Raw genomic sequence first — 21,089 nt, 5'->3', positions numbered from 1 at the left:
AGTAATTTATTTTCTCTCTCAACCAACCCTAGATTGATGCAACAGGCAGTTTATAGACTTTGAGTGGCAGGAAAAAACCATCCTTAAAGTGACATATAAAATTGAAGACTTAGCCTTACTTTTGATCATTTCAATCCACTAATTTCTTCAAAGCTTTGTGTTTGCTGTAATTTTATTTCTTGTCTCTTGTGGTAAGGTCTGATTTGTCTGGTATTTCTTGTTCCTTCTCTTCACACTATGTTTTGGATGTGAGTTAAGCTTGAATCCCTTCTACTTCAAGCTTCTCTCCCTGATGCTCTAGTTAATTCTGTATTAAGCTGAAGCTTGTCCACTTAAAGAAGCCCCTTTTGGAATTGAATGCAACAAGTGCTTTGGATGTTGCAGTCACTTTGTTTGTCAGTGCTTTCTAGAAGATGGCTTAAGCTGAAGCAGAGTACTAGTTAATTTCATATATTTGTTATTGTTCTTGGTTGCATGAAGTTGCCACATGGGGATCTGAGCCTTATTGCATCTTCTCAATATTCAGGAGTAGTTGTGAGAGAGTCCTCAGTCTGATCTATGAATTTAAAGACTGTCTTGAGGTGGTATTTTTGCGATATATCATACCTTCTGGTCAAAAGCACTAGGAAGGAATGGGCTTTTGATGATGTTCCACTGAAATCTAACAGGAAAATTTCTGACTCAAAATTTTTTTTCAGTGGGGGAAAAAAGAGCATTTGTGGCAGTTCTTATGGAATGGCTACTTTTCTCATACTTGTTTGCTTTTCATACAAATTATACATATAATGCTGCTTCTATCTCTGGTTGTATTTATAAGAATGGCCTTTTAAAAACACTGAATACTGACCCAAAAGTCAGGTCTTAAAAGTGTGCCCAGGAACTCAATTTGCAGTTGTTTTTAGGGTGGTGTGATTTTTTGTGGTGGTGTTGTTGTTTTAAATTTTCCCCCCTATCCCTCATGGCTGTAACAAAGGGGTTTGGGGCAGTAGATTCCCATCCTTGTTAATTTATTTCTGTCCCTCTGTGCTTTAGCAGAAAACCTCTGGTAAATCATACCACAGCAATTTGAAATATTACCTTTCCCTTGCTTTTCATCATGCTGTCAGAACACTGAATTTCATGGGCATGTAACAGCCCTGGCAGATACTTGTGTCTCGGCTATCCCAGCTTGGTATATGAGTCTGGCCTATTAATTTGTGTTGTAATGAAAACAGGCCTGTACTGCTTCACTGGGCCGAGAGCTGGAGTGCCAACCAGACAGATGCACCATTCTTAACTGGTATAAAATTGGTGGGATTACAGCAAAAATGGAACAGGTCAACTCTGTTGCTCCTCTCTTGGACTTGGAAGGGTTGAGCAGGCTGAAAGTGAAAACACTGTCAGGTGCTGGGCAGAGTTGGCTTGAATATTTGTGCAGTTTCATGTCAAGAGTAAAATTTTTTGCTCCAGTGTTTGTGTTTCAAAACCTTCACTTTTAATCTGACTAAGGGCTAGAGACTTAAGACAGAATCTTGGAAAAGGTTCGTTCCAAAGTGGAAAAAAAACTACTTAAAAGCAAATAAATATGACACCCCCTGCCCCCCAAGTCTTACTCATGCATTTTCTGATCCTGCTATAAGGCAGAAGACAGTTTGAATAATGTTAACTTTAACTTGTATCATTGTCTATGTATCCCATTTTTCCACAATACTTAAACTAATATCGCTTAAGACTAACCTTAGTTCACTCTGTACTGCCCCCCTGGTCCAAATTCTTTCTGACTTTAGGGAACCAAGGCTTTATTTGTTACCTATACTGCAGTATTAAAGTATTCTGTCCTTCCCCACCAAATAAAGATTTAGGGTTTTTTTTCTGATAAGTCTATAATTTTGTGGTCTTCTGTCATGTTCATATTTCTCTGGAAGTCAGAGGAGCATCTCTGGTGATTGGGGCTCAGAGCCTTTAAAGTTGTTTCTGGGATCTCTGTTCTATAGCTATCTCTGAAGGCTTGAACATGCCCAGATATCCTTTAAGTGTATGCCAAACTTTCGTCAGCCTCAAAAAAGATGCAGAGGTGGATAAAAGAGCTGTTTAACTCGATTTGTTCTGGGAGTCCTGAGGCAGCACTACTTTTTGTAGTCTCAGCTTGCATAAACCTAAAGCTACCAGGAACTACTGAGTGGTTTTGGCACGAATGAAGGAGAGCAAACATGTTTAAATTTACAATTGGCTGGTTGTATCCTCAGCCCTAGGCTTGTTCTTCACCAAGTCAAACATGAAGAACAGAACAAAGGGCTATTGATAGTCCGTGCTCTGCTGGTTTCTCCTGCTGCTGCTTTTTTTGTTTCCATTAACAATTGTAGGAGAGTTCCTTTCAGCTTCTCTGACCACCTCAGAATGGTTTCCTTAGAGATGTTTCAATAATGCAACGACTGCTTTTTGCATACAGAGAATGTTTTATTTTGCTTAATATTTAATATTTATTTAAATATTTTAACTATTTTACTGATTCTATCTGTTCTTCCTTCCCTCTGTAGGATTTCTCAAAGAAAGTAGCAAGCATAGCACTTATTTGGTGAGACTGAACCCAATGTCTGCTTCAGGGATGTGCTCACATGCTCAGTCTTGCATCTGGCTGTACTGAGATAGATGGGTTCACGTTTCATGTAGCTGGCACACACTGCAACTGCTCTTCCAAAAACCCTTGCAAACCATCCTTCCTCTGGGTATTGTGTATGTAGCTTCAAAAACAAATAACCTTGGTACAGCACATGGGCTGCTGCAGCGTTCACTGCTTTTATACAGACAAAGCAATTTACACGTGGCTGAAGTCTGAGACAGGTGCCCAACAGCAGCAGTGACCAGCTTTCAGCCATTCTCTTTAGAGGGCTGGGTTTACCTTTGGCTCACACCTGGCGGTGTGGGTGTCTGTGTCCTTCCCAGCTCACCTGCAAGACCATACTGTCTTGCAGAGAGTTATCTGAGGAGACCTTGCCTTTTGGGACAAGTATTCCTGCAGCACAGAAGTGTCTCGGCCTTTTCCTTTGATGAGAGTTTTAACAGGCACATCCTAATCTCTTAGAGGCAAGAGGGGAAGGCACATTGGGGGCTGGATACAAACAGGACATTGGGGCTCAATCCAGCCACAAGCTGGTTTGGAGAGCATGAGAGGAGCTAAGCACCCCTTTCTGCCCTGTGCTTTGAGCAGAGCTTGTGAGAAGGCTTGAGCTCACACTGTATTTATTTCTTCTCTTCCTTCCTTCTGGCTCATCTGTTCTCTAACACCACACTGCCTCACACAGAAAGCCAGATTGATCTGTGAAGCACAGGGACTCTGGCGAGGGCTGAGCAGCAAACACTAAGAAAGGAACTCAGGGTTTGGCTGGAAGATTTGTTTATATGTTTGCTTTTGCCTTGGGCAAAGCACATTGTGAAAAGAAATGGATCTAAAAATAAGACGGGAGTTTATATGAAATGGAAATAACTAAAAAGGGGGTGACAGGAAAAGCAGCAGAAAATATATAGGGCAGCAGCACTAGCTTGAAACAGAAGGTGTGGTAAATGAAGGTTGGAAAACTAAGGTGAAAGCAATCGAGTCCCCTCTTCCTACATCCTCTTACATGTAGTTCTACACAAGGCTCACCTTGTGTTCACACAAAACACAGCCTGTTCTTGTGGGGTTTTGTGTAGGTGTGAAGATCCACCCTCAGAGCTGCTTGCCACTTAGCTAGCTCTGCTTGAGGGAAGGGACAGTTGCCAGGAGAGAGCTAGGGACAGATAAAAAACTAATAGTGGGCTGCAGACATACTTGCATCATGCCAGCACCAGCAGAGGACAAACTCAGCTCCTGTATGAGAAAATGAGATTGCTCCTCAGAAGATTGAAGATATGCTGGTCTCCAGTATAAGCCAGAAGTTTGGCAAAGGGAAAGTACCAATTTAGTACTGTAACCTTGTGCTGGGTTTTTTTGACACCATTAAAATATCTAAACCCCATTTTAATAGTGGAAAAATATCTGACATTTTAGATAAGATTATAAAAAGTTTCAATGAATATCTGCTGCATCTGGGAGGCTAGGAGGGGCTGACCTTAAGATTTCAAGAGTCTGGAATGAGGAATCTGCTGACAGGGCTTTAAAGTAAGTCACAGAAGAGCAGGCTGTTCTGTGAACCTGAGATAGACTGTCAAAGGAAAACACCCTGGCCTACTCACTGGAAATGTTCAGAATAAAAAGACTGAAAAATCACTGTGCAGTTGAGGAGCCCATTCACCTCCTTCATGGAAAGTTAAGCAGGAAAGTCAGAAATGTGGGGGTCTTCTTTAGCTAAATCTGTATTTCATGACAGACCTATTTTATAGGTACATGCTGTGGGCTGGTTTAGAGTTACCAGGAGGCTGCTGTTCTTTCTGGCATTGTATGGTGGTAAGAATCTCACTCCGTATATGTGAGTGCATATAAAACGTGTCTGTAGCTATTTATATAAAATGAGGAGGAGGATGAAACAGTGGTTATTTCTGAAAACTCCTCTAAAACAAATCATCCATGCTTCTGTCTAGATAGTGTGTATATGTCTGTCTAATACACAATTTATTTCAAAAATAAATTTATTTCTTCAGAAATAGCTGTCATTCTAAAAACACTGCCCTGCTTGAGGATGGAGCTGATGTCTTTTTTTGGAGCCACCATTTATCAATGTTTTGGTTGTAATTTGGTTACGTCATCTGAGACACGATGTTCAGTTACTGAAAGGATAGAGAAGGAGAGGTACTTCAGTGATGCAAGGAATTTTGTTATATACTTGGTAATATTTGTTTGAATTTTTTCATAAGCAACATAGTAGAACTTGCTGTTAAGTAATGCTTAACAGCTTCTGCAAGCTTCCTTTAAGTCATGGATTTCCATTTGGCTTGTCACCTCAGAAACAAAAATGAAAGAAAAAGTGGTTAGCTACCCTTGCCAGAGGCAATCTGCATGTTTAGTCGGTGCAACAATGATGTAATGAAAAAAAGTCAGTTTATAATATTTTTGTGACTTTTTTTTCCCTTTTGAATTTTAAAGCTAAAAAAAATCATTCACATAGATAAAAACTAAGGGATCAGCTTTGAAAAAAACTCCCTTACTGCAAGTTTTGGTGTTCCCTTCTGCATCAGCTCATGCTCCAACTGAGTATTAGACACTACTGAATCAGGACAGTTTTATGACTAATTCACATGGAACCCCTGCATACAGCAGGGGTTCTGCTGTTCTGCATACAGCATTCACTGTCTTTTTGGGAGTGCAATGAACTAAAGCACAAAACAACGGAGAATCAACTCCACTGTCAGTCTCAAGCAGTCCAACTAATTTTGTCTTTCTTCCTAATGTTACACATTTATTCATCACATTTTTTTTCAATTCAGGAAATAAGTCTATTCTGTGATGTGGATGTACCTACAAAATTGTTGGAAAAAATACATAAAACTGGTATGTGGATGGACTGCAGTAAGTTCTTGCATTACAGATTAGAGGTCTCTCCTCATCAGATATTTTCTGGACATGACGGAGGCTCAATGTACATTTAAAGAATCCACTAAATAGTAGGTAAGCAAGTGATAATTTACACTAATTGAAATTCATATGTAGTACCTAGGAGATTTTTAATTAGATCTATTTATATATAAAGAAATAATAAAGACAAGAGCATGGCAGACTGTAGCATTTTCCAAGACTCAGGAATGACTTGGAATGAAGACTTTTGCTCTGTTCTTAGGTCTAACACTTACTAGTAGTTTGACAACAGATGTGGCTCTCAGTTTCTGTGTCAGTTTACTCACTACATGATGATATGTAAGATTTATCAATACCTAGTTGCTGGGGTTATCATAAAGTCTTTAAAAATGTTGATTATGCAGCCAGACACTCAGGTAGGAAAGGCTATCTAAATGTTAGGTTTTTATAGCTTGAGGTAGTGAAACTCAAGGTTATTGACCCTTGGAAATGACAAAATTCAGAAAAAAGAAGGTGTTTGCGCTTGGGAACAGAAAAAAATGCCGAACTTTCTATACAACTGAAAATGTTTTTTTCCATTTGAAAAAAAATGTTCGGACATTTTATTTATTTATTTAAAACATGTACCAGTTTCTCTGGGACTTTATCTCCAGGGATTTTCCATGCTACTGCCAAGAATTGAAGAATGACTGTTGCCCCTCGGTATAGAGAGTGGATTTGGTAAACCATGATCCTGACGCGTTGAGCAAGGATTCTTTGGGCTCCTAAAAAACCCTTGTGTTCCCAGCATACAATTGCTTTGGAGCAGTGCAATGATATCTGCTTCCCTTTGGCTCGGGGACCCCAAGGCTTTCCCAGTCTGAAACTGTGGGCTTTCAAAGTGCACTGCTCCTAGACAATGACAGAACACATGGGCTGTCCTGGGGCCAGGCCACACAGCTTGTGCATGGTCTGCAGATCCAGGTGTACGGATGCTTGGAGGAGTCACCGTTTTCCCTTCTGGCCCCATGGCAGGGGCAGCAGGAGCCCTGAGAAACCAGACTGAAATCACAGCTGTCAGCACTTCTGCTCTCCTTGATAGAGCAAATCCCTCTGCCATCCTAATGCTGCATGGTCTCCTGTTGAAGTCTTGGGACATTCTCAGCTTACAGGAGTTTTGTGGGAGCTTGTTGGAAATCTCAAGGAGTGTCCTGAGGGTTTGTTTGTCCTGGAAGAAGGAACTGGGCCCAGAATCACGACAAGCTCTTGGGAACTGTGACCCTTCTATCTTGACTTTTTGTCTGAGGTGAATCATGCTTTTCTTTGTTAGGAGAGATGTGTCAAGCTGTAAAGAGAGTTTTGGGATGGTGCAGCTTCGAGTCATTGTGCAAATCTCTGTTAGACCGACTTCTAGACAGTTCTGCCAGCAGTGTCCAGCTCAGCAGGCCCTTAGCATTTGTGTCTCCATGCTGAATTGTTGCAGAGTGTTGCTAGAGAACAGTTTCCCAGAGCTCCTGAATTTCAGTGCTCATTAATTCTCTGTGCATTTGTGTTGAAGTAGGAAGCCCCTGCCTTTAGTTCATAAGCCTTACAAATGCTTCCCTTGCTTGGAGATGCTTTGGGTGAAAAATACCCAGGTGACTCAGACAACAGTCCTAGAGGTCTATTGTACCAGAACTCACAGCAACTCATAGCAAACCCATTTGGTCCTAACAAAATTCTTTGATTTACGGTACTCTGCTAAACAATCGATAACAGAAGGATGTGAAGAAAAACACTGACTGACTTGAATAGCAAATGAGAGAACAACAAGCTTATCTTAGCATTGATTACATAAATAAACATGGAGGAGAGGTCTATGTGCCTCTGGCAATCAGCTGAAATGACTATTTCAAGTAAGACCTCTCTGCTCAGTAGAAAGCATCTTATTTACACTGATGCTTGTTGTCTGGCTTAGAAGGGAGAGGGAATTGTTTCCTGATCTGAGCTGGGCAAGCACAGATGGAATTTCCAGCCTTGCATATGGTATCCCACCTTCTCTTCTGTTATAAACATATATTATAATATTGGCTTCTCGCAAAGTATTAAGGTAGATATTATATAATGTTAGAAATGCTTTTTGCTGTGTGGATGTAGTTTTCTCTCGTTTTAGCAAGAATGTTAGCAAGTGTGAGCAAGTAAGATAACCTCCAAGCGAGCAGAGGATGAGGCCCGAGAAGCTGCTAATCAACACTTTGTTCGGGGAACAAAAGGGCCCAAAGGCTGCTCTGCCAGGAGAACGGGCAGCCAGGAGAGTCCGAGAGCCCTTATCACCGCTCTGCCCAGGGGGCAAAGAGGGCAAAGCTGCAATCAGCCCTGACTGTCTGGAGAATTAAGAGATCCACCCTACCATCGACTCTTACCTAGCGGGCCCAACCCCAAGAATCAAAAGAAATAAAACCACAAGGCAGAAGACTACGCATGCTCTAAAAAGGCAGAACCAAGGAGTGGCCATGCAGAACAGCTCCAGGAAAAGTTTTAATATGAATAGAGAACAGACAGTAAAAATGGTATAAAAAAGACTCACCTCGAGCATCAGGTGTGCTCTTGGCAGAGCGCCAAGGCACCCGGCCATTACCTCTTTGCTTTATTTTATGTGTCTCTTATTGTCTTTATATTAAACTCTTTAAATTCTCACAGGAGAGTGAACCTCGTTTTTCACATCCTCTGTGAAAGGGATAAGGGTTGTGAAGATTGCTATAGAAATACTATTGACATCCTTATTGTTCCAGCCTTTGGCTACTTTTCCTGTTATTCTCCAGTTGGTGATCACAGCGGCCATTTCCATGTGAAAAGTAACTTGGTTTTATTGCTGGATATGTGGTATTGAGATGATCTAGACTGAGAGGCCTAGAACCTGATGTCCTCTCCCTACAGAGTTGTTCCAGGCTGAACACCTTCAAAACTAGATTTTCCTCTCAGGATTTACCTCAGTTCTAATGGATACCAGCAGAGGAAGCAAGAAGGGAAGTTAAATGAGATTTTTGTTACCTGAAGTGCAGCTTAGGAAAGCACCCAGAGATTTTTGTTACCTGAAGTGCAGCTTAGGAAAGCACCCAGAGGAAAGCACCCAGAGGAGTTTAGGAAGCACAGGAAAAGCTGAGTGATTGGCATTTGAGTTCATCCAGAGAGTGATTGTGTAGGGAGGCCGGTTTTGAGCCTTAAGTTGAATCTAGGTCTTCCAGTGAGGTCCAAAAGTATTGGCCTGGATAGATGTTCATTGGCTGGCCTAAAGCACTCCCTTCATGTTGAACAGTTTGACAGCTGTTTTCACAACTCCCTGTTGCTACTCCTCTACAGATGGTATGGTCATACCACTGACATGGGAGTAGTACAGGCTTCTTGGTTTTTAGCCATATATGAGTTCCTTGGCTATTAGCAGAAGTCTTCATGATTTCAGATGCAGATTAGATAGTGTCAATTGTTACAAAGGATTCTTTTGCATTACTAGCAGTAGTTCAAGTTATTTAAAAGTCTAATTCATTCATAATCAGTATGCAGCACGCTTGGATACATTCTGTGTTTTCCTCATCATATCACATATGGGATCTACTGTTGTTTCAGTGGAAAACTGCCCTGCTGAAGAGTTAACAAAAAGCAAAACTGTGCTTTTGATGACACAAGGACCATTTGTGGTTGTGTCGTTAAGGAGAATTTTGCTTACCCTCATCTTAGCAAGTAAAGTTAGTAGAGAATTTTTTCTGGTGTAATAATGGCTTTGTAGAGACCCTGATGAAAGGACTGTGCAATTCTGCATCCTAGAGAAGCACAGGAGACCCAAATAGTCACTGTGCCTCCCCTAGCAAGGCTGAACTTCACTAGCTGTTTCTAGCAATGGAGTATGCCCACAGCCAACTGTTCGGGTGCCTGGACTTTCTTCTTGAAACCTTTTAATTCAAAATGAGTTAGACAAGTGTTTTCAGAATTAAAACCAAAGTGATTTAACAGATAATTTTGTAACCTGTGAGTTTAAATTGCAGGAATAAGTCCATTAGCTAAGCTGAAAGTTAATAGAGCATTTGTCTTAGACCAAAGAATTTGGCCTACAGTAAGGAGGGACATTCCTTTGCCTGTCTGGAAGGGGTTTATAACAGGATTACAGTTAGCTCTGTAACTCTAGCTGATTTGATCCGAGGCCAGGAAAGAGAGATGGAGCAGCTCACATAAAAATGCAATCTCATAAAATATTATTTCACTCTTGGCAGTTCTTTTGCCTTCTTGTCTTACCTAGCTGTGTGTGGAGGATCACTGACTCCACTCTGACTATACCAGCTTGTATTTGGAGTTTTGGAAGAAGGACGTATGAATCTTGTGCAGTACTGGTTGCCTGACCCCCCAGGAGCAGAAGCAGAAAGGCAGTAATTCATACAGTGCTGAATAAATCCACGAGAGAACTTGGCAGAGAAAAGGAGCTAAAGGTTAGTTCATCTGAACAATCTCAAATTAACACATGCCACCTGCCTGCTCCTGGTCCCCCCTCCCCCAGTCAGATTTGAATCAGCTCTTCTGAAGCCTAGAAGTGCTTTCCAGTAACCCACTTTATCAAGAGCAAAAATAATTCCTATGGGAATAAACTGCTAAAGCAACCATGATTTTTGCCAGTCAAAACTACTGGGCCAAATTCTGCAAGTCCTCCATCTGTATTCTGTTCAATTACTGCTGGCATCAAAGCAAATAATTTTGCTTGAGTAAAAGGATAGTGATGGCTGGCTGCTGGACTGAGTGAGTGTGTCTGGATCTGTTTACTACTTGACTGCGAGAGGACCAGCAACACTTCTCTGTCACATCAATGAGCAAGGAGCCATGACTTGTGTTTGCCAAGTGAAAAAATCACACCAAATGAATAGACAGAAGGACCCAAAATCACAGCTGAGCTGACAGACAAGAATTAGAGAAATAAACAGGACTGCATGACTTGTTTGTAAGATTTACATTTTAAGAAGAGGGTCTGGCAGTGTTTTTAAGAATGTTAGGAGACTTGGAAGGACATGTGTTTTTGTCTGTGTTCACCGTACTCTAGAAAGCTCCCACCAGTCTTTCTCCTCCTTTAGTGCTGCCTGTGAGGATGGCTCTGAGGGTAAGAAAAGCAAGCCCCAGATGGCAGCAGGTTGGTGGGGACAGCCTGGCAGAAAAGGAGCTTTCGTGGAGCCCTGAGAAGCAGCCTTACTTACTCCAGCAGAAGTACAGGGTAGGGCTTCTTTTGTTTGGAACAGTGAGGGTAGGTAGGGACAGTCCATGGGAAATTTAATCTGAAATAATAGAAGAGAGAGGGGGGAAAAACAGCAGCATAAGGCTGCAAACGTTAGTAAACTGTAGTAATGCCCTACTCCAAGTGTCTTTATCTGACGGTGGGCTTAGATTACAGCAGGACAGACTTCCCATCCCTCCTTTGATGCTGTTCTCTATATGAAGGGAGTTTGGATTCCCCAAAGGATCTTAGTATACTTAGTAGCTTTTTCAACTTTGTAAGGAAAAAGTTGTAACTTAGTTGATTTATTAAATATATGCTTTGAATGCTAGAATTGCAAACTTCCTAGGTTTCTAGGGTGTCCTTTCTTATTTTGTTTACTGAGCTTTCTAAGGGATGAGCTAATTATGTTACAGCCAGTTCAAAGCAGCAGCAGGTATGCCCTGTGCAGCTCTTAAACATTTGCTAAAAGGTATAACAGGTGGCTAGGTGGCAGGTGGTCATAAATAATCTTTTACTGTATTAAGTTAGGATTCAAACACACAGATAAATTGTCCTCTGACTTCTTTCTGTCTTCTTCTGTGAAGATGGTGTCTGTGGGTTTTTCTGAGGGCAGTGCTTGGTGGGCTTCGTGACATTGTGCTGAACACTGAAGCAAGCAAGATAATTTCCACAATTGTTATCTGAATGAAAATGAGGTTTTGTTGGACCTTCCGCCAACCACCTTTTGTTCATTGTGGCTTCCCTATTCTGTATTTTCCCCTCCATGAGCCCCATTTCACCAGCCCACAACTTTGTCATAGGTGTGAATGTCAAGTGGCTTTAAAAATGAATCAGAACACAATTTCTGTAACCCTTAGGCATCCGATTCTCTCCATCTCTGTACTTGCCCTCTAAAATGCTCTCTGTAATTACTTGGTATGGGCTAAATTGGACTAATTACTAACAAATAAGTGTAAAGTGAATTACTGGAACTTACTCAGTTCCTCAGCCAGATTTCAGACTTCTCACATATTTTTCCTTACTTATAACAGCTAATATGTTTAGTACCTCATCCCACACCATATTAGCATCAATGCCAAGATTTGTGGGGGTTTCCAAAAGTACTCATTTGTCATTTGGTCTCAAATTAGACCAGAATGCAAACTTAATAAAAACAAGTTTTATTCCATTTTCCAGGAAATTAGTCTTTGTAATTTATTTAATTTTCAAGCCTTTAATGATATTTTATATTAAAGGTTATGTTATCTACAAATATTATATTAAATTATAAAAACACAATAAAAATTTAAAGGTAAATATTATTTTAAAATTTAAATATGAAATGCAAATATAGACAGATGAAACAATTAAACCTTTCAGGATTTCTTCAGGATTTACTATTCATATTGTCAACCCAGTAGTTTGCCAAGGTAAGCATGAATTTGCAAAATGTTTTGGTCTACCTGAGACTACTTCTTTTAATTTCAGCAAAATCTCAACTATAAGTGTCATCTTCAGTTGTACGAGCAGGATCCTTTACTGAAGTGAAATAATATAATGATGTGGCTTCAAGGAGCTGTTTTGGTTTATTCAATGAGCATGGATTTACTCCAAAAGGCTCTGGAGGCTCAGAGAGCTCGAACCCCATTTTTCCATCTAATTAGCAGTGGCCAGTATGATAGATACACCCCTCATCACACAATGTAGTTACAGCTGGATAGCTATGAACCCCATGTAGTCATTAATTCCCAGAGAATACAAGCAGAGGTGTAGGGTTGAATGGGGCCCGTGTTTGTTCAGAGACTTCCTTGCTGCCTAGTGATTTACATTTTCAAGTAGTTTAGTGTGCACTTGGTGAGTATGCTGTTTCTTGCTGTATTTGGTGCCCTGTTTAGTCACTTGCTGGAGGTTTGTTCTGTCACTTACGAACGGGTTTAAGAGTGAGTGTGGCACTCAGAGTGCAGTTGGGATTGGGTAAAATTTAGGAATGTGCATGGCCTTGGGAGTTGGCTTGGGGGAGGGATCATGGCCCTGAGAGTACATTAGAGGAAGCCTTTGTATCTGGGCCAGAAAGTGGGCATGGAGTGCTAATGGAGCTTTATGAATCCCTCTGGAAGATTATGTGATCTTGGGACAAGTATCGGGGTGGTGGGCATGGTCTTTGGAAAAAGTGCAGGCTTTGATGCATTTGTCTAGCTCTCTGCGTATGTTGGGACTGACATATACTGCTCTGCTGGAAGGTCTTTTTTGACCTTTCATTTGATATTTCCATGGCAACTTGCTCCCACTGGAGAGCAGTCCTCACATAGTTCTTGTGGTGTGCTGGGTAGAAGAGAAGTGAGGCTAGGCAGCCATTGCACTTCTGATTTCTAACCCAAGATTCACTGTGAACGCTTTAATGGGACCTTTTGAATACATTTGTCATCACACATTCCATACAAAATCAGAGAGCAATATTAACTGTTCATACATTGAGAATAACTATATTTATATATAGCATGAGTACATATAATTATACTAGTGCAATACATGGAGTTGGTGTTGCTGCATGCAACTGTGAACTCATCTGGGAGGTCTCATGTACAGAAAATAGCTGGAGAAGTGCTGGTGAAAGGGAAACTAAGCTAAAGGGTAAAAGTGCCTGGCAAAAAGCATTGTTTGTGCTTAGAAAACAAGTATGTTTGTGGAGCAGCACTAAGTACTGCTGGTAGGAACATCCCCAAATGTTCTCCCAAGGACATGACCACAGACCGATATTTACATAGAATGAAATCTGTGCTCCTTTTTCTCCAAGTGTATAAACTGCAGAGGTTTTAGTTTTGGTGCTGACTTCCAGTATTGTACAGCACCTATAACTTCTGTATGCACAGCCGCTCAGCTCCAAAAAGGAAGGTTAGTTTTGTTTAAGAGAGGTATCCAGAAATGGAAGCCATCCTCTCCTCTCCCTGGGGTGCAGTTTTGAAAAGAATGAAGTGTAACTGTCAGAAGACCGACAGCTTTGTTCCGAGTGCTCGGGAAGTAATGGTGATCCTAGGCATTATTCCTCTCCTCCACATACTGGTGTGTTCTGCAGAGGGAATGCACTGTGGCAGAGATGATAGTCTGGGCAGCTCTTCCCAAGAAACTCAGAGTATCAGCTCGTGCTGCAGGAATCAGCCTTCTAAGAGAAACTGGAAAATGACATGAGCACCAAGGTCCACACCTATAATTTCATTTTGCTCCTTTTTTCCTCCTGTCATTCACTTTTCTGATTTTTTTTTTTTTTTTTTTTTTTTTTTTTTTTTTTGGTCTTTTCATTCTCTGCCTCCCACACTCCCACTACTGTGCTACTGTGCTTCCCTGTTGTTCCCTCTCCATTTCTTCTTTTCATGGCAGGACCAATCCATCTCCCCTCTTTTTACTCCTTGCAATTATTTTCCTCTTAAAAGATATTGCTACCTGCTGTGCCTTGAACACTAGCTTTTTAGAAAAAACCAAACTTGCCTCCAACAGCAAATTCCTTGAAAAGTCTCCTAGGTATGGTTTTTGTGTCTCTTTTTCACTTAATTTTTGGCAAAATCTCTCTTCTTTAGCATGTTAGTCAACAGAACTATTAGCTACCTTGGTTACTCTTCTAAGCCTTGTCACCTCTGCATAGCCCTGCTACGTAGCAACAAAAAAATCCCAGGGTATTTTTCTACAGACTTTCTGCTGCACCTCTCTCTCCCCATATGAGAATGCTTATAGTGAATTATCCCTCCCCAAAATTAGAATTATTTGGCTCTGAAAAGCTAGTAACAATGCTGCAAACAAGGCAGATCAGATACAGAACTTCTCTTCAGGAAAATGCTGTGAACAAGCAGCAGCAAAAACAGTGGCAGTAACCTGAGTTACTCAGTAACCTCAGAGTGCATGGGTCACTTCACAAAAAGTTAAAGGTGTCCTCTGGTTTGGCTTTCCCCTGTTGTGTAATTGTGAATTTCTTGTGCTTTAATCTAAGTCTATACAAAATGGTTTTTTCCCTGTTTGTTATTGTGCACATCATGTGTGCATAATCACATGTGCACCTTCAGCAGCAGGTGTGGTCTGTGGATTTGAGGCTGTATCACCACTGTAAATAGCAGGCATCAGCGGTCTTATGGTATTAACTGTACAAACCCAGGAGTAAGACTTCTTTATAGAAATCACTTGTACTCATTTGTCTTGAATGCGGTTCTTGTTTCCAAACCCCCCAAATTTTATGTATCCTCACACCTATAACACATTTAGCAGTAAGATAAGGTTCCAACAAAAAGGTGAGATACATTGTCAGAAAGCTTGACAGACTGATAAATGAGGTTACTAGAAGATTAAATCTATATAGATTAGAAAATGGTAAATAAGAGGTGAAATAACAAGTATTCAAGGCAAAAAGGGAAAGACTGTATCTGAAACTGGCTTGGGCATCTTCATAAAATGTCATGAACCCATGCAGCTTGTTGCCATAAGGCATCAGTGACATTAAAAGACGTTATATATGACTTCCAGGTGTCACAGTTACAGGAGAGAAAATAAGTGATTTCTTAAGGCACAGGAACTCTCCTTACATTAAGTTGGAAGCCCACCACTGAGATGAATCTTTCATTAGGCAAGTTATGCTGTAGCTGCTTTCAACAGAATTTCTTACTTGTTTTGGTCAGAGGAATCAGCTCTGTCTGAGAATAAATTCTAAGCTCACCAGACTGCAGGTGCAACGTAGTTGGGAATTCCTATCTTCCTATTGGACTGGAAATTTGAGTCTCACCACGTGTACAGTGACTGTGGTGTGAGTTTCACTGCTGGTGACTTCTATGTTAAGGCAGAAAAGAAAGTGGTGAAAATGAGCCTCATTTCATTGAGTTTATGTACTATTGTTCATTTTTCAGATTCTGGTTTTGGCAAAAAAAGGGAGATGGAGTAGTGGTCACTGTAGAAGATTTATACGTAGAAGATTTAAATTCTGGTGACAAAGAACTATGTCTTTCCTGTCCATTATCTGTTAGTACCTCCTACACGAAGGCATTTCCTGTTCAAATCCTGTTGTGGCTGAAGTTCTCTGAAATAAGTCTTATTTTGGCCAGTTTTAATTTAACTACTTCTCTGCTTACTACATTTTGAATGTTGTACATAAAGAGCCCCACGGAAGCACAGAATGGCACTTTGTGCCCAACAGACTACTGACAAGATCACACATCAAAGGAATTTTATTAATGGAAATGGGAATAAGGTACCCCAATCCCAATGGCTGTGTATGCCAGTGGTTACTCTCCCTGGTACCTTTAGAAGCATCTCTAGGAGAGTTACCACACATCCCTTCTGTGGGGTGGAGCTTGTCCAAAGTTTTATGCTTTCTCCTGGCTCTGGGGAGCCCTGGCTGGTAGTACAGCATGCTTGGGCTGGCTGAGGGAAAGCACGGGAGATGTGTTCTCTCCTGCAGAACATAACCATCACCACGAGCCACCTCGTGAATCCTGCTTTTGAATAGGGGCTCTGTTAGGCAGCCACAGGGAAGTCCACGGTCTTCACAAACACATTTTAAGAGTTTGCAAATATATTTATGTAATTCTAGACTGTCATCTGAAGTCCTGAGAGCTCTTAAATGGTTTTTGAGATGGAAAATCCCCCCCAGCTGTAGTTCTAGTAAAACCTGTAGCTGCAACCACAAAGCTTCTTCCAAGGTTTTCTGAGTGATAGCTGTATCTTATGGCTCTAGTTTAAAAGACTGAATTTACACATTTTTGTAACTTTCATTCACTACAAGTAGTCACAATAGGGAGGAATCAACCAGTTTGAGTTTGAAGAGTGAAGTTTACCCCAGGTATTTTTCTCCAACTGGATGATTTTTCATTTTAGAAGTTAAATCTGAGCCCATATGCCTTAGAGGAAGCTTTTTATAATCATATAATGAACTGTATCCAGTAAATAATTACCACTTCACTTTTTTCTAGCATAATAAAAATCTTGAAATGGAGATCTGCAATATTTTGCCAAATTAGTTGCTTAACTCACTTGGTATTATTACAAAAGGTCCTTCTGAGCAGAGAAGGTCTCCCTCATGAGAGATACTGATGCTAGAAGGCCTTAATAAATCAAACCTGAACCAGACAGCACCTCATGAAAAGCACCCCAAGGACAGTACCAGGTGAATTGGCAACTCATAGCATGGCAAGTCTTGTTCAGAGTTTATTTATAGGCAGGTATTTTGACCCTGGAGGTTGGTTGGAGCCCTGACAGTCATTTTCTTCTCACATTGCACAGAGAGGCACTGGGCAATTATCACTTGAGGGGTTTTGTGTGAGTCAATGTTGTTCCACTGGGAAATACCAGAGTAACTTGCTAAGGGCTTCAGAGCAGTGGGCATGTCAGAGCTGACAACACAGCAGATGTTAGAGAGCAGAGGGTGGGAAACAAGTAGGTATTTTCCCCACTGAGAAGCCTATAAAAACCTTGTCTGGAAGATGTCTTCACTCGTGTGCATTCATGTTCTTATGCACTCTTACCATCACTCTTTTCAACACCAATCTTTCAGAGATACTCCAAGTCTTAGTGCTTAGTCTTATAACAATAATGGTTCTTGAGAAAACTGTAGCCTCAGAGTGCAACCAAAAGGCTCAGAAACCCAGAGGGATCAAAAGAGTTATCAGATTTGTTTCAGGTGTTACAGTTTCTAAATAGCTTTTGAGGTGTTTTTTTTCTGTAATTTTTAAGGACTTAATGTAAGAAATATTTAATATGATACATAATAATCAGCCCAAATCGAGTTAAAGAAAATGCACAAAAATGAACAGTAAACCATTAGGAGAGCAGGACACGAGCTTGTATTTTTGGAGTCCTTTTCTTGTGCCTTGGTGACAGGACCAGCCACTTCCTTTGCATAACAAACGTAATAATTTCTATATAATAAGAGGTCTAGATCCTCTTATTCCAAGCCACACAGATGGAAAGGAAAACCAAAACTTTTCCAGGAAGGAGCCTGCTGTGCAACCCCATTTTTCTGTTGCTCCTTTTGAGGATCTGAGTAGAGGCTATATGCTGGCCTTGAACCAGAATATGCTCTGCAAATATCTCAAATGAGCCTCACGAAGTTAAAAGGTTCATTTAAATTGCAATTCCATACTTGGTTTTGGGATAGTTATTTACTGTTTCATACAACAGTAAATGAGAGGGAAGGTAAACCATTACATAACAGTAGAATATTTTTTAAATCTTCTGTGCAGTGTCTGTAGGAGTTGTCTTGGTAGGTCTCTTCCCTTCTCAGATCTTCTAACCAAACTAAAAGTTGTGGGTAGATAGATAGCAAGAGGTGGTAAAAGACAGAAATAGCTCTCAGCATGAGAAAGGGCCATCATGGCCATGCACACCCACAGGCAGTAAGGGCAGTCAGAGGTGCCCTTGGAACAGGCCAGGTATCACTGCAGGAAGGCCCTTAGAATTCCTGCTCCCTGGGACGTGCAACAGTGATGCTGCTGATCACAGAACCCTCTATAGAGAGTTTTATGATGCTGTACAAATCACAGCCAGCTGAACTTTGTGTTCTGAATTACACTGACAAGAATTTGCTGACTAGTAATTTCAGATGTTTTCAGTTTGTTCGTTCCCACATCTTTGCTAGCAGAAGAGTATGGTTGAGGGCTTCCAGGTTTATGGCGCTTCTTTTAAGCTTCTGTTTCCCAGAGTGATGAGAAGCTTTGCACACATGCAGTGCAGAGATGAAAACTCAAGGGAGCTGCTATAAGACTATGATTTATGAAGGGCTTAATGGCAGCTACCTCATACAACTTTCTCCTGAAATGACTCCTTGTCACCCCTTTTCTATTTTTACCCTCTATCTTTTCCCTCACCTTTTCCTGTACTCGCTTGCCATAGAATTTGAATTAGCATCTTCTGTAGAAAATCTCAATAGTTTGGGTTAAGTAATCAATTAATTTTAAATTTAGAATATAAGGTTTAGCTTTCCAAAATGCATGCACTGCATTTTTCCACAGGAATGAGGGAAGAAAGTATTTGTGTTTGCTAAATTAACATGTCTTACTTCTCATATCATGCACCAGTATTTGGCAAAACAGCATCACTGATGTACACAGGTACCCAGTCTTCCTCCATTTTCTTCTTCCCATGAAGGGTCTTGAGCAATCTGTTAAAATAGGTGATCTGCTGATGAAAACCTCCAGCATAAAGCAAAGCACAAAAGGTAGTCAGAAGTTATGCAAAAAACCAAGCCAAAACAAAACTAAAAATCTCCAAAAATCAAGGAATATCCTTAACTAGGTAGGGACTAGGTATTGAATGATGCATTAGCAGTTTCCAGGAAAGCTGATGGCCATTGTAAACCTTTAAGTTTCCAGTTCCTTAATTATAAATAGGTAGTGAAAAGAATACAGCAGCAGCTATGTAAAGGTATTGCCCAGGGAGAATTACTGTTTTTGTGTAAAAAAGCCAGCATGCCCAAAGGGGTGGGGAATTGCCCAGTCTGCCTCTGTTGAAGTGACTTACACAGGCTGGGGGTTTGTCCACTGTGCTCTCTGCTGCCTTCTCCCTGTGGCAAAGATCCAAACAGAGTGCATCTCTTAAGTCTCTGTGGAAACTCAGTGGTGTGGGACAGGAAAGAAATGGTTGATTTGTTTCAAGTATTGATGCACACTGGTCTGCCCATTTGTATTTGGAGAGTCCTTTCTGGCAAAGCGGTGCACAGGTATTACAGAAGGAGTCAAAGAAAATCGATGTTCATATTATAGGCTGCAATCCAGCCAAGGTTGAGTAAGAAGGGAAATGGGGACCTTGAGTCCTCTGCTCTCTACCTCACTTGGAGAAGAAATGTTGGGCAGCCAGGAGCTGGGAGAACATCAGTCCAACCACAGCCCCAAATCTTCTGATGTACCTTAGACCCTAACCCTAATTTTTTTGTGGGTTTTTAAAGTATGTTTTGCTGTTTTGTAGGTCTTTCCTAAGGATGTTGGAAAGACCAAGACTATGGTTCTTACTTGCCTCCAACACAAAAGCAGCACTCTGGTTCTTCACCTTGCACTTTCCTTTTGTGCTTGCATGTATGAAAAGAAGGTTTAATCATGTTTTCCATTCTTTTTTTTGAGAGCCTTAGAGGAAAGTGCTAGGGAGAAACAGTGCTATTACAGATAAGCTTCCATATTATCCACAGCTAGAGTTGACAAAGATAGCACACAAGTGGGACCACAGCAAGGACTGGGGTAAGGAACAGTCAGGGAAAGACAGGGAAGTTCCTGGGGTTTAATGTCAGAGTAGGAAGAGATATCGCGAGCCCCAATCACCAATAGTAATTAACTCTCAAGAACTGTACAAGGATCTCTACAGATCTTGCAAGGTATAGCAATCAAGGAGTAATTGTTAAGTAGGATGATTCACTCTTAAAAATTATTAATCATTCTATGAATTTTGATGAGGATGAACAGATACAAAGTGTTAATTGTTATGTGATGGTTATTATATTCTCAGGTTGTGATAGTTCTAATTAAAAAAAAAAAATTATATTCACTTTATCAAGATTCATTCCAGGATATGATACTATTAAGTATGAGCATAGGCATTAAGATTCTGCCTGCAAAAAGCATGTTAAATAGTTCTGGTCCTGGATGAATTTGATCTGTCAAAGTTGATGGTATTTATCTGAGAGCATTTACCATAGAAATGCTTTCATAGGGGATCTGGTTTTGTAGCCTACAGGTACTCTGGTGATGCTGAAGGGAACAGAAGTGTTTCTGTTATCTATAATATGTGGATCTGGGGCCTTGAGATCAGCAATTCAAAGTTAATGAACACAGTTTATATAATGCCATATTTCAGTGATATCTTGTTGTCAACATTTCTTTCTACCTGTAAAGCTATTCTTACAAAGTTTGTAGCAACAGCTATTTTTCCCTAGTCTTGTTGATAGTGAGAACTTCGGTAAGGAAGCATAATTCCCTATAACAGAGGTTAGTAGCCTGCCTTGGTCTGTTCTCTAGTGTAACACATACAGTCATCCTTCCTTTCCCTGCCTCAGCAATAGCACTACTTAAAAACCTGTCCTGGATAGTAAAAGCTAAACCGGTTTCCCCACGCAGGACTGAACTCTGGCAAAATGTGAGCCGTGGGAGAAAAATTCTGTCTAAAGTCTTGACCAAAGCAGGGAACTGTAAAGACTGGCTTTTAGAGTAATGTAATCTTATTTCTGTGGTGCAGTTTGGAAGTGCTGTAGTTCCAGGAGTATCACTAAGAGGTGTTATGTAGGATGAAAAGCCCATAGGTTGGCAACAGTGCAGGCTCCATCTATGTGGTAATATGAGAGGAACTTGATTCCAGAAGCACCTCTGCCTGTACCTGTAGTCTACCTCAAGGTCCTCAAATGCCATCTTTTCTCTCTCTGAGCAGAGAGCTCTTCCATTTCTGCCTCTGATAATGTGGGGATCACCTGAGCATGGTATG

The sequence above is a fragment of the Corvus cornix genome, chromosome 1, assembly GCF_000738735.6.
Source record: "Corvus cornix cornix isolate S_Up_H32 chromosome 1, ASM73873v5, whole genome shotgun sequence".
Classification (NCBI taxonomy): Eukaryota; Metazoa; Chordata; class Aves; order Passeriformes; family Corvidae; genus Corvus; species Corvus cornix.
Note: the sequence above shows the minus strand (reverse complement) of the source record.